This window comes from Hyperolius riggenbachi, chromosome 4, assembly GCF_040937935.1.
Source record: "Hyperolius riggenbachi isolate aHypRig1 chromosome 4, aHypRig1.pri, whole genome shotgun sequence".
In the NCBI taxonomy this organism is placed as follows: domain Eukaryota; kingdom Metazoa; phylum Chordata; class Amphibia; order Anura; family Hyperoliidae; genus Hyperolius; species Hyperolius riggenbachi.
Window position 1 is genome coordinate 470,550,058 of NC_090649.1, and position 10,093 is coordinate 470,560,150.

A 10,093-nucleotide genomic window follows, 5' to 3' on the forward strand; every position below is an offset into this window, starting at 1 on the left:
GTATGCACTTTGTGATCCAAGTGACTGAATATCTTAAGTTTTATCTTAACACCCAACTCCATTCATGGATCTAAATATACCATCCCATATATATGTAAAAATGCCCTAATGTTAACTTCGTACTGCATATCTAATGAGGCTACTGCATCTAAAATTCTTGTTTTTTTAAAGTTGGCCACATGTGAAGATCGTAATCTGCTGTTAGTTACGACTAGCAAAAATTTAACAGAAACTTTCGCAATTATAAATAAAGAGTCTAAAAAAAAATTTCGCAGTTATGGCCATACGTAATTACGATTTAGAAATGCAATTGATTTTGTATAATTCATTCGTAATTTTGGTTAATTTATGCATCATTTTGTGACAACTTTTTGGTCATTAGCAAAGCCCTTATACATGCTATCATCACCAAAATTGGGAAATATCGAAAAAAAGTGGGAACATGTCAAAAAACATTTTTCAAAAAGACCTTGTAGTTTTTTGAGAAAAAAATTATTTTAGAAATGCAAAGGAAAAATGTTTTTAAGCTCCTATTTTTCTAAATGTAAAAAAAAAACATTTTACCTTTGCATATTTAAAATTGATATTCTCAAAAAACAACAAGGTTTTTTTTAAAAAAAACATTTTTTTACTTGTTCCCACTATTCCCCTTAAAGGGACCCTGAGCAGAGACACTGGGTATGCATTTAGGATCCTGAGGCTTCCTCCTCCCAGACGAGTAGCTATGGTGGGTTGGAAAGGGGGACACATGTTCCCGGGTGCAGCTCTGTAAGGGGGCGCAGAGCATGGCCACTGCACCCTCAAGTGAGTGAGAGGCAGCTCGCTGGTTGCCCAAAGTGCCCCTGCTTCTCTCCCTCCCTCTGCAGAGGAGTGCAGGAGTGTTAACAGCAGCAGCAGAACAAGGGGGGCACATCTGGCTAACTATAGGGGGTACACCTGGCTATCTAAATGTGGGAAAGGGAGGCCCATTTGGCTATCTCAACGGGGAAGGGGAGCACATCAGGCCTAAACAGCATTTTGTACATTTGGCTCCACCCATGACCACACCCACATTCTGATGCTCGGCCATGTCCAATTTGTCCAGAGGGGGGCGTAAAAACTGTCTTTGTCCCCAAGTGCTGAAAAGCCTAGCTACGCCTCTGCCTCCTCCTGAGGCAAGAACCCCATAGGGGAACTTTTTTCATTCAGTTGACTTTAATAAGATAAACATTTTCTGTTCGTGAACGGCGAATGTGAACAAGATGTTCGTGAACAGGCGATCCGCCATAGACTTCATTGGGGAGGAGAATTTTAAAACTGTTTAGACTTTTAAACTTTCTGGCCACAAAAGTGATGTTGTTTCAAGGGGTCTAACACCTGGATAGGGACATGCCAGAGGGGGATTCATGCCAAAAGTCCCATGAAAAATAATGGAGTTGATGCAAAGTCGTATTTTACACCCTAATGGGCAGAAATCACATTATGCACAGCTCTGGGTGTCAGTGGGCTGTGGAGTGTCTCACACAGACGGATACAATAGTATTATCAGAATACAGTGAAATAATAATGCGCTGGAGGGGTTCTTAAAGAGAGTCTGAAGCGAGAATAGATCTCGCTTCAGACCTCGTATATAGCAGGGGCACGTGTGCCCCTGCTAAAACGCCGCTATCCCGCGGCTTAACGGGGGTCCCTGTCCCTCCAAATCCCCTCTGTAATGCGGGGGAGCGCTTCTGCATTGGGGCAGGGCTAACCGCCGCAGCCCTGCCCCACGCGCGTCTGTCAGCGCGTATCTCCGCCTCTCCCCCGCCCCTCTCAGTCTTCCTTCACTGAGAGGGGCGGGGGAGAGGCGGCGATGCGCGTCTGATAGACGCGCTGGGAGGCAGGGCTGCAGCCGTTAGCCCTTGCCTCCAGGAAGCAAAAATCTACAACCAACTTGCGACCAAGGCTTGCGGGGGGTGGGTTGGGTGGTCAGGGACCCTCGTGCAGCCGCGGGATAGCGGCGTTTTAGCAGGGGCACACATGCCCCTGCTATATATGAGAGCTGAAGCGAGATTTAGTCTCGCTTCAGTGTCTCTTTAATGAGGCAACAGCAGTAGTGTGCACATAGCTCTGGGTGTCAGTGGGCTGTGGGGTGTCACACACAAAAAAACCACAGTAGACCGATGTGCTAGCCCTCAAAAGGGATGTTTGGGGTGCTTTCACAGCAAGTAAGGAACAAGAACACAAGCCTAGTAAGTACTTTCCCTACCCATCTGTAGCATGTCTGTCCCTGCTCTCACTAACGGTCCGCATCCAGCAGAGAATTGATCCAATATGGCCACCGCAACTGCTTTTTGATAGGGGGTGGGGGGTCCAGAAAAGGGTGCTAGCTGATTGGCTGCCATGTGTATGCTGACTGTGAGGTAAGAGGTCAAAATTGATGATGTATAGTGGGCGAATCGAACACGCCAAATGTTCGCTGTTCGTCGCGAATGCGAACAGCCGATGTTCGCAGAATACTGCTTGCGGGTGAACTGTTCGGGCCATCTCTACTGCTGAGGGGAGTAGTCAATTTTTTATAAAAGCAATCCATGACCCTATGCACTCAAAACACGCTCACACTAAGCTGGAAACCTAGTAGTGATAAAAACAATTAGGTTGGAAAATTTTATTCGGTTACAAAAATGGAGGATCTTAGCTTCCAAAATGAGCTGCAGTGATTTTGTACTTGGCCAATTCACCGGTGATCCCACCTTAGAATTGGTCCCTACTCTAGGATTGGTTGATTGTTTGTATGTTATAAAAAAAAAAAATCTGTTTATTCCAGATTAGGGTCTTTCGTTTTCTCCCAATACCTGCACAGTAGAGCGGACCTAATCGGACTCGGCTTTTTCCGACTGCGACTGTGCTTGAGCGCAGATGGTAAATATTGCCTCAGGCTGCAGCCACTACTGAGGATTTTTGGGGGCTGTCAGCGCTGGATCTCTGAGGCTGGAGAGGACAGGGGTAGCCTATCAAGGTAAGTACCGCATATACTCGCAAGCAAGCCGAATTTTTCACCCCCCAAAAGTGGCCCAAAAGTTGCGAGTCATGGGTAGGTGGGTGGGTAGGTAGTGCCCCTCCCCGCTCCCCCCGCTGCTATTACCTTAGGCGGCGTTGCTTCCTCTATCCCCGTCCTGCTCCGATAACTAACTAATTCACAGCAGCGCGCCCCTCGCTGCTGTGATGACGGAGGAAACCATAGAGATCGGTTCCCATAGTAACGGCATCGCCGCTACAGGAAGCCGCTCTCTATGGTTTCCTCCGTCATCACAGCAGCGAGGGGCGCGCTGCTGTGAATTAGTTAGTTACCGGAGCAGGACGGGGATAGAGGAAGCGGCGCCGCCTAAGGTAATAGCAGAGGCGGCCACGGGGGGAGCGGAGAGGGGCACTAACTACCTACCCACCCACCTACCCATACTGGCACTATGCTAGCTATACTGGGGCACTATGCTAGCTATACTGGGGCACTATACTAGCTATACTGAGCACTATACTAGCTATACTGGGACACACTAGGGGAATAAGGCAGCCAGCATTTCCTACCCCCGGCTTATATGGGGGTCAATCATTTTTCCCTGTTTTTTCAGGTGAAAGTTGGGGGGTCGGCTTACATGCGGGTCGGCTTGCTTGCGAGTATATACGGTACCCCCCAGAGTCTCTTTTTTTTCTTACAGATTCCCTATAAAGGCCCTTATCCATTTCACTTCTCCTAAGAGTCCACTAACGGTTCCATTTTTAGCAAAGAAAATAGACTCTGTTGATGATCCCAAATGACTGCGAACAATTCTTAAAGCTATCATTCAACAGCAGTATTGTCCTTCAGAAAAATGGTTTTCATAACTGGTTCGATGGGACGTACAGATTGGTTTGTTGGTGGTGAAATAATCAATGTATTACGATTTATCTCCTATTGCATTCATCTGATTGCTCAAATAATTCTTCACTAAAAATTGAACTGTTAGTGGACACTTTAAAGGGAACCTGAAGAAAGAGGTATATAGAGGCTGCTGTATTTATTTCCTTTTAAAGAGAATCTGTACTGTAAAATTCTTACAATAAAAAGCATACCATTCTATTCATTATGTTCTCCTGGGCCCCTCTGTGCTGTTTCTGCCTCTCCCTGCTGCAATCCTGGCTTGTAATTGCCATTTTTATGCAGTGTTTACAAACAAAAGACATAGCAAGTGATAGGCTGAGAGCAGCTCAGTGTGTGGGTCATACAGAGTGTGCAGGGGGTCTGGAGAGGGTGTGTATAGCTTCTATAGAATCACAAGCAGCACAGCACATTCCAGCCAGACTGCCTGAGCCTGACAGACCCGACAGAGGAGAGGAGATTAGATCATATAACAGAGATAACACAGCCACAGTGCAATTAGGAAAGGCTGCAGTAATCCAGAGCACATTAGAACAGGCATAAGAACTTATAGGATAGAAGAAATAAGGCCGAAAATTTTGTTACAGAGTCTCTTTAAGCAATACCGGTTGCCTGGCTGTCCTGCTGATCCTCTGCCTCTCCTACTTTTAGCCATAGAACCTGAACAAGCATGCAGCAAATCAGATACTTTCACTAAAGCCTGACTGGATTAGCTGCATGCTTGTTTCTGGTTTGATTTAGACACTACTGCAGCCAAAGAGAATAGCAGGACAGCCAGGCAACTGGTATTGTTTAAAAATAAATAAATATGGCAGCCTCCATATCCCTATCACTTTACGTTTTCTACTAGGGGCTAGTTCACACTGGGCAATTTTTCAGCGTTTTGCGGATCCGCAAAATGCTGCTAATGCAAATCAATGGTAGTGTTCACACTGTGGCGATCGCCAGTGGTTAGCGATTTGCTGATGGTGCAGGCAGCATTTTTGGAGCGATTGCATTTCAATGTTATAGAATCACAAAACGCAATCACTCCTGAATCGCTTTCCTGTACAGTGAAAAAAGAGCTGTTTGCTGATCCCTGGTGATCAGCAAAATGCTACCAAAAAGCCCAGTGTAAACTAGCCCTAGGTGATATTTCCACACCTAATCACTTAGGCCTGGAGCCCACTACAAATAGCAAATCGCTATTGCAATCGCTACCCTTTTTAATGATTGTTTTGAAAGCGATTTCGTGAGCATTTTCTGCCGATTTTGGTAACGATTTTAAAAAGTGTAAGCTTTTTACCAGCGATTGTGTCGCGATTTGCGATTAGCGATTTTGATTGGTCCTTTCGATTATTATTATTTTTTTTTTTTACAGTGTGCAGTCATTTAAAACGCTAGCAAATCGCTCTGCGTAGGTTTTGATGAGTGATTACGCCAGCGTTTATATACTTTACATTGCAGAAACGCTAACCACACAAATGCTGCATGTCCTGCGTTTGTGATTTTGGTGATCGCAATCGCTTCAGTGGAATTTGGCCCAGCCATTAACATCAGCAGAGCGTTTAGGTAAATCGCTAGCACTTTGAAGACCTCCCTAAACACTCAAAAAAATCGCTCTAGTGGGTTTCAGCCCTAAAGTGTCTTTTAAACCACCAACAAGCAATAAAATACCTTTGACTATACTCTTATCACCAACTTTTTAGTACTTTCCCAATTGCAGAGTGCTATAAAGTTACCGTATTTTTCGGACTATAAGACGCTTCAGACTATAAGACACTCCTGACCATAAGATGCACCCAGGTGTAGAGGACAAAAACCAGGGGAGAAAAATATTTACAGTAAACCTGGAGCATCCATGGTGAAGGGGAATCTTTTGGATTATGCCCCCTTTGTACCTCCTCTGTCCCCCTTGTATCATCCTCTATGCCCCTTTGTGTCTCCCTTGTGTCCTCCATTTGTTCCCCTGTGTCATCCTCTGCATGGGCACAGTACAGGGAGTCTCTGATATTGCGGCGGGTTGGAGGTTTGTATTGGAAGGCGTTCACAAGTCAGGTACTCCCTGCATTTGGACTATAAGACGCAGTGACGTTCCCCCCCCCCTTTTGGGGGAGAAAAAGCGAGTCTTATAGTCCACAAAATACAGTATTTTAAACAGATGATAAAGTATCTCCTAGGTTGGGATACATGATAAGTTCATTCTCCACCTATGTCATTAATACTCTGAATCACAGATTGTCCAGAAACCGCCACCATGCTGCATGAGTAATTATGGAACAAGAGCTCTTGCTATTAATTTTCAACAATTGCATGACAATTATGCAAATTAAGGGTTTTACCCCACCCCCTTATTAACTATGTTGAAAAACAAAAAACACCCCAAACAAATAAAAGTGCTTGAAACAACAATATATTGGCGCTCACCTCCTCCTCACGAATGTCAAGGTGACTGTTCACATTCGTCTGATTGCCGTCAATTGTAGTCCACACCCCCTGTAATTAGTCATGTGACCACTGCATAGGCATGAGTTACTTAGTGGAGGATAGTGTGCCAGCATCCCCTGCTTTACCAGACCTCCAAGTCACACCTCAACCCTGCAGTCATCACATGACTACAAGGGGTGTGAGCTACTTCAGGCGGAAGGGGCGTAATTACAGGGGAGCGGCCTCTTGGACTGCAGGGGGGCCCAGAGCTGTAAGGGGGTCCCAACAACTACTTTACTCCCTCCTATAAGGGGTGCATCCTTCAGGCCAGGTGTTGTTGTGAAGATGTGGATGTGAAGATTACGGTGTTCACCCTTGTCTTGAACCAGGGGTGTCAAACTCAAATGCAAAGTGGGCCGTAATTGTATGCTGGGATCTAGTGAAGGGCCAACCTCAATGTCTAATGGCCCCCTCCCTCCCCTATACAGTTCCCTGGTGTCTAGTGGTCCCCCATCGCACCACTATACAGTTCCCTGGTGTCTAGAGGCCCCCTCCCTCCCCTATACAGTTCCTTGGTGTCTAGAGGCCCCCCATCGCACCACTATACAGTTCCCTGGTGTCTAGAGGCCCTTCCCTCCCCTATACAGTTCCCTGGTGTCTAGAGGCCCCCTCCCTCCCCTATACAGTTCCCTGGTGTCTAGTGTTCCCCCATCGCACCACTATACAGTTCCCTGGTGTCTAGAGGCCCCCTCCCCTATACAGTTCCCTGGTGTCTAGTGGTCCCCCATCCCACCACTATACAGTTCCCTGGTGTCTAGAGGCCCCCACCCTCCCCTCTACAGTTCCCTAGTGTTTAGTACTTTCACCCTAACTCCCCCATATTGCTTCTCTGGTTTTCCAGGGCTTCACCTCCAATATATTTTCCCTGGTGGTCTAGAGAGGGCCACACACAATGCAAAGTGGGGAAACCACTTGAGGGCCAAATGTAATGGTTCTGAGGGCCAGATTTGGCCCCCGGGCCGGAGTTTGACATGTATGTCTTTTAGACCCTTGCAAGATGGACTCCCAGGCTTTGAGGTTCACCAGGGGTAGACAAGGGAAAGGGGGGGGGGGGGGGCAAGGGGGGCCCCATCAAAGTTCTGCTGAGGGGCCCCATGATTTGTGGTTATGCCCCTGCCTGGAGGTAAGATGGGGGGGGGGGGGGGGGGGCAGGGGAAGATACATTCCCCTACACTTCAGCGAGGGGGAGTTGATCCACAGTGACTTGATGTTTTGAGTTATTTTTTTTTTTTTTATAAAATATTTCATTAAAAAAATCCAACACAAATATTTTAAATTAAATTATAATTTCCAAACAAGCATGAGAAGAAAATAAACTGACGAGATAAACAATTGTATCTATCCTCCTTCTCCTAAAAATGACCTTTTTTTTTAGATATGCCAAAGTTGTATTGCATTTTAAATCTTCTTTTTAAGTTTTTACTGCTCAATGACACATTCATTGACGTATGCCAGAGCTAAAATCTATGAACTATTGACCCTTGTTATCTCTTTCCTGATCTCAGAAACCATTTTCTGCCAGGAAAGTGTTTTCTGACTGTTATTCCTTTGCAGTGAGCGTTAGGCTATATTCTAACTTAGTCCCGACCTGGACAGAAACTGTCACTTGCATACCTGATTGTTAACTCTTTCAGGCAGAGATAGACTAAAAGGAACACAGCCTAATTATTTGTGTGACTGGCACTATACATACACGTCTATCTCATCATGTCACGTGTCGCCTTGTGTATCCTATAAGAACAGAAATAAAAAGAGACTTACGATTCTGTTTGACTTTGAAAGTGTCAAAGAAAAAAAAGAAAAAAAGTATATATAAGCTTCTTACATTTTAGTAAAATAGCTAAATAAATATTATTTTGGTATATACCTTTTCACATTATGAAGCTACTTGTGTTGGTGTACCATTTTTTCACAGTTACTTTGTCACAGGGTGGCGCTATGCTACGAAGGCCTCTTGACTCTCCTTTTATCAGCGATAACCACATGCAACTTGCAGAAAGACCATAACGCTTGCCTGTGCAGAATAATGTACGCCATATGTTTTATTGAACAATTATAGAAACTAAAAAAAAGAAGAAGTACAAATGGATTCAGCTAAACAGCATTCTATAAAAGTAAGGGGGGAAAAAGTCATTGCTGATAACAGCGAATCAGATTCTTCCTAACAATTTAAATGCAGCTTCAGATAAAAATAATAGACCGAAATAACCAAACTGAATGTTATGGACAACACAGGAATTTTTCTTTTTTCCATAAAATGCCAGGCAAAAAGATTTAGGACTCTTTTCCACTAGCCGCGATCCGCTTAAAAAAGCAGATCGCCGGCGTTTTGCCGATTGCTAGTGCACCATGATTTACATGTAAATCGCATTGCACTTTTTCCTTTATCACATTTCGATTTTTCGCTAATCGCAATCGTCAGGCTGCACAAATATTGGGGCAATAGCGTTTCTCTCCCGACGGTTTACGTCGCAAAAGAAGCTTTTGCAAGACCAAACGCATTTGCGATTGCACTTGCAAGTGGAAAAAGAAGCATTTGTTAACCAATAACCAATGGACATTGTCGTAAACCCACAGCGAACCGGAATTTTTCTTTTGTACTAACTTAACTTCAGTAAACTAAAATGTGATTGGTTGCTTTCAGAAAACAGTGATTTTCAATCCATGGAATCGCTGACCTTTGACAATCAGAATTTTCCATTGGCCATGTCCCTATCGATTTTTTCTGATCTGCGGAGAATCCTGTCTGCGTTCGCGATTGGTACGATTTCCCACAGACTAGAAATCGTATGCGCCGGTGCAAAACGATTCAAGAAAGCGAACTGATGAGACCGCGCTGGCTGAGTTCGCCAGACTGGCTTGGTTTTTTAGTTGCTGCGGGTTACCGCACTTGGCACGTCCTGTGTGCATCTTGCGCTCGTCAAGAGAATTATTTTTTCTCCCAAGTGCAGTTCGTCTCTGTGTCATTGCAATCTCCTCTATTGTGCAGCGACTATGAGAACTGACTGCTGAGTAACTTCATGCGAGGCGTGCCAAGGTTACACACAAGTACACACACACAGCACAGAGACACAGACGAGTCCCACCACGCGAGTATCCCAGAGGAAGGTCAGCCAATGCCTCCTGTCTCATCAGCGTCCTAAACTCTGCTCTACACACTTTGGCTGCACTCTAGAGTCTCAGCCAAGCAGCCTTGGACACTGTCTACGGCAGGACTGACAGGAGAGAAGGGAACAGGGGACATAGTAGGAGAAGATGCTCCCTCCCCACCACCACCAACACCGTCACCCCCCTTGCGTACTATGAGATGGAAGGGCACAGTACCTGGTGGCCAGCAGTCAGGTAGCCAGTTGGCTGATATGGAGAGTACACCAGGCAGAAGCACTAAACACACGCCTCCTCTCACCGGCTCCCACGACCTCAACTCAGGAGGGGTGCTGGGTCCTCCTCCACCGACAGGGGCGCCGGGGTGTCCACAGGGCCGGCTGCTTCCATTAGGCAAAATTAGGCATTGCCTAGGATGGCATAAAAAGAGAGAGAGGGGGTGGCGCCAGAACAAGGAGAGATCACCGAGAACGAGGTGCCAGCAGTTCAAAGAGCTGTGCCGTGATCAGGTCTTTGAATTGCAGAGTCTCCGTTACAGCAGCAGCAGCAGAAGGAGGAGGAGGAGGAGGGGGGTGGGGGGGGGAGCTGGAGATTCATCAGTTCATTCTATGCAGAGCGCTCAAATGAGACTTTCTGGTTCCCGATCGC

The 10,093-nt window shown here is 45.8% G+C and overlaps 1 protein-coding gene across 2 annotated transcripts in view; it reads right to left on the reverse strand.

Moving 5' to 3' along the window:
- The window catches only part of ESRRG (estrogen related receptor gamma), a 1,050,432-nt gene extending 1,040,626 nt beyond the window's left edge, over positions 1 to 9,806 (reverse strand). Inside the window, exon 1 of one of the 2 annotated variants that reach the window (XM_068232897.1) lies at positions 9,665 to 9,806. The gene's annotated coding sequence lies outside the window, so the exon portion shown is untranslated. The remainder of the gene's footprint in view (positions 1 to 9,664) is intronic. The other variant, XM_068232892.1, reaches the window with a different exon arrangement.
- Positions 9,807 to 10,093: the final 287 nt, after the last annotated feature.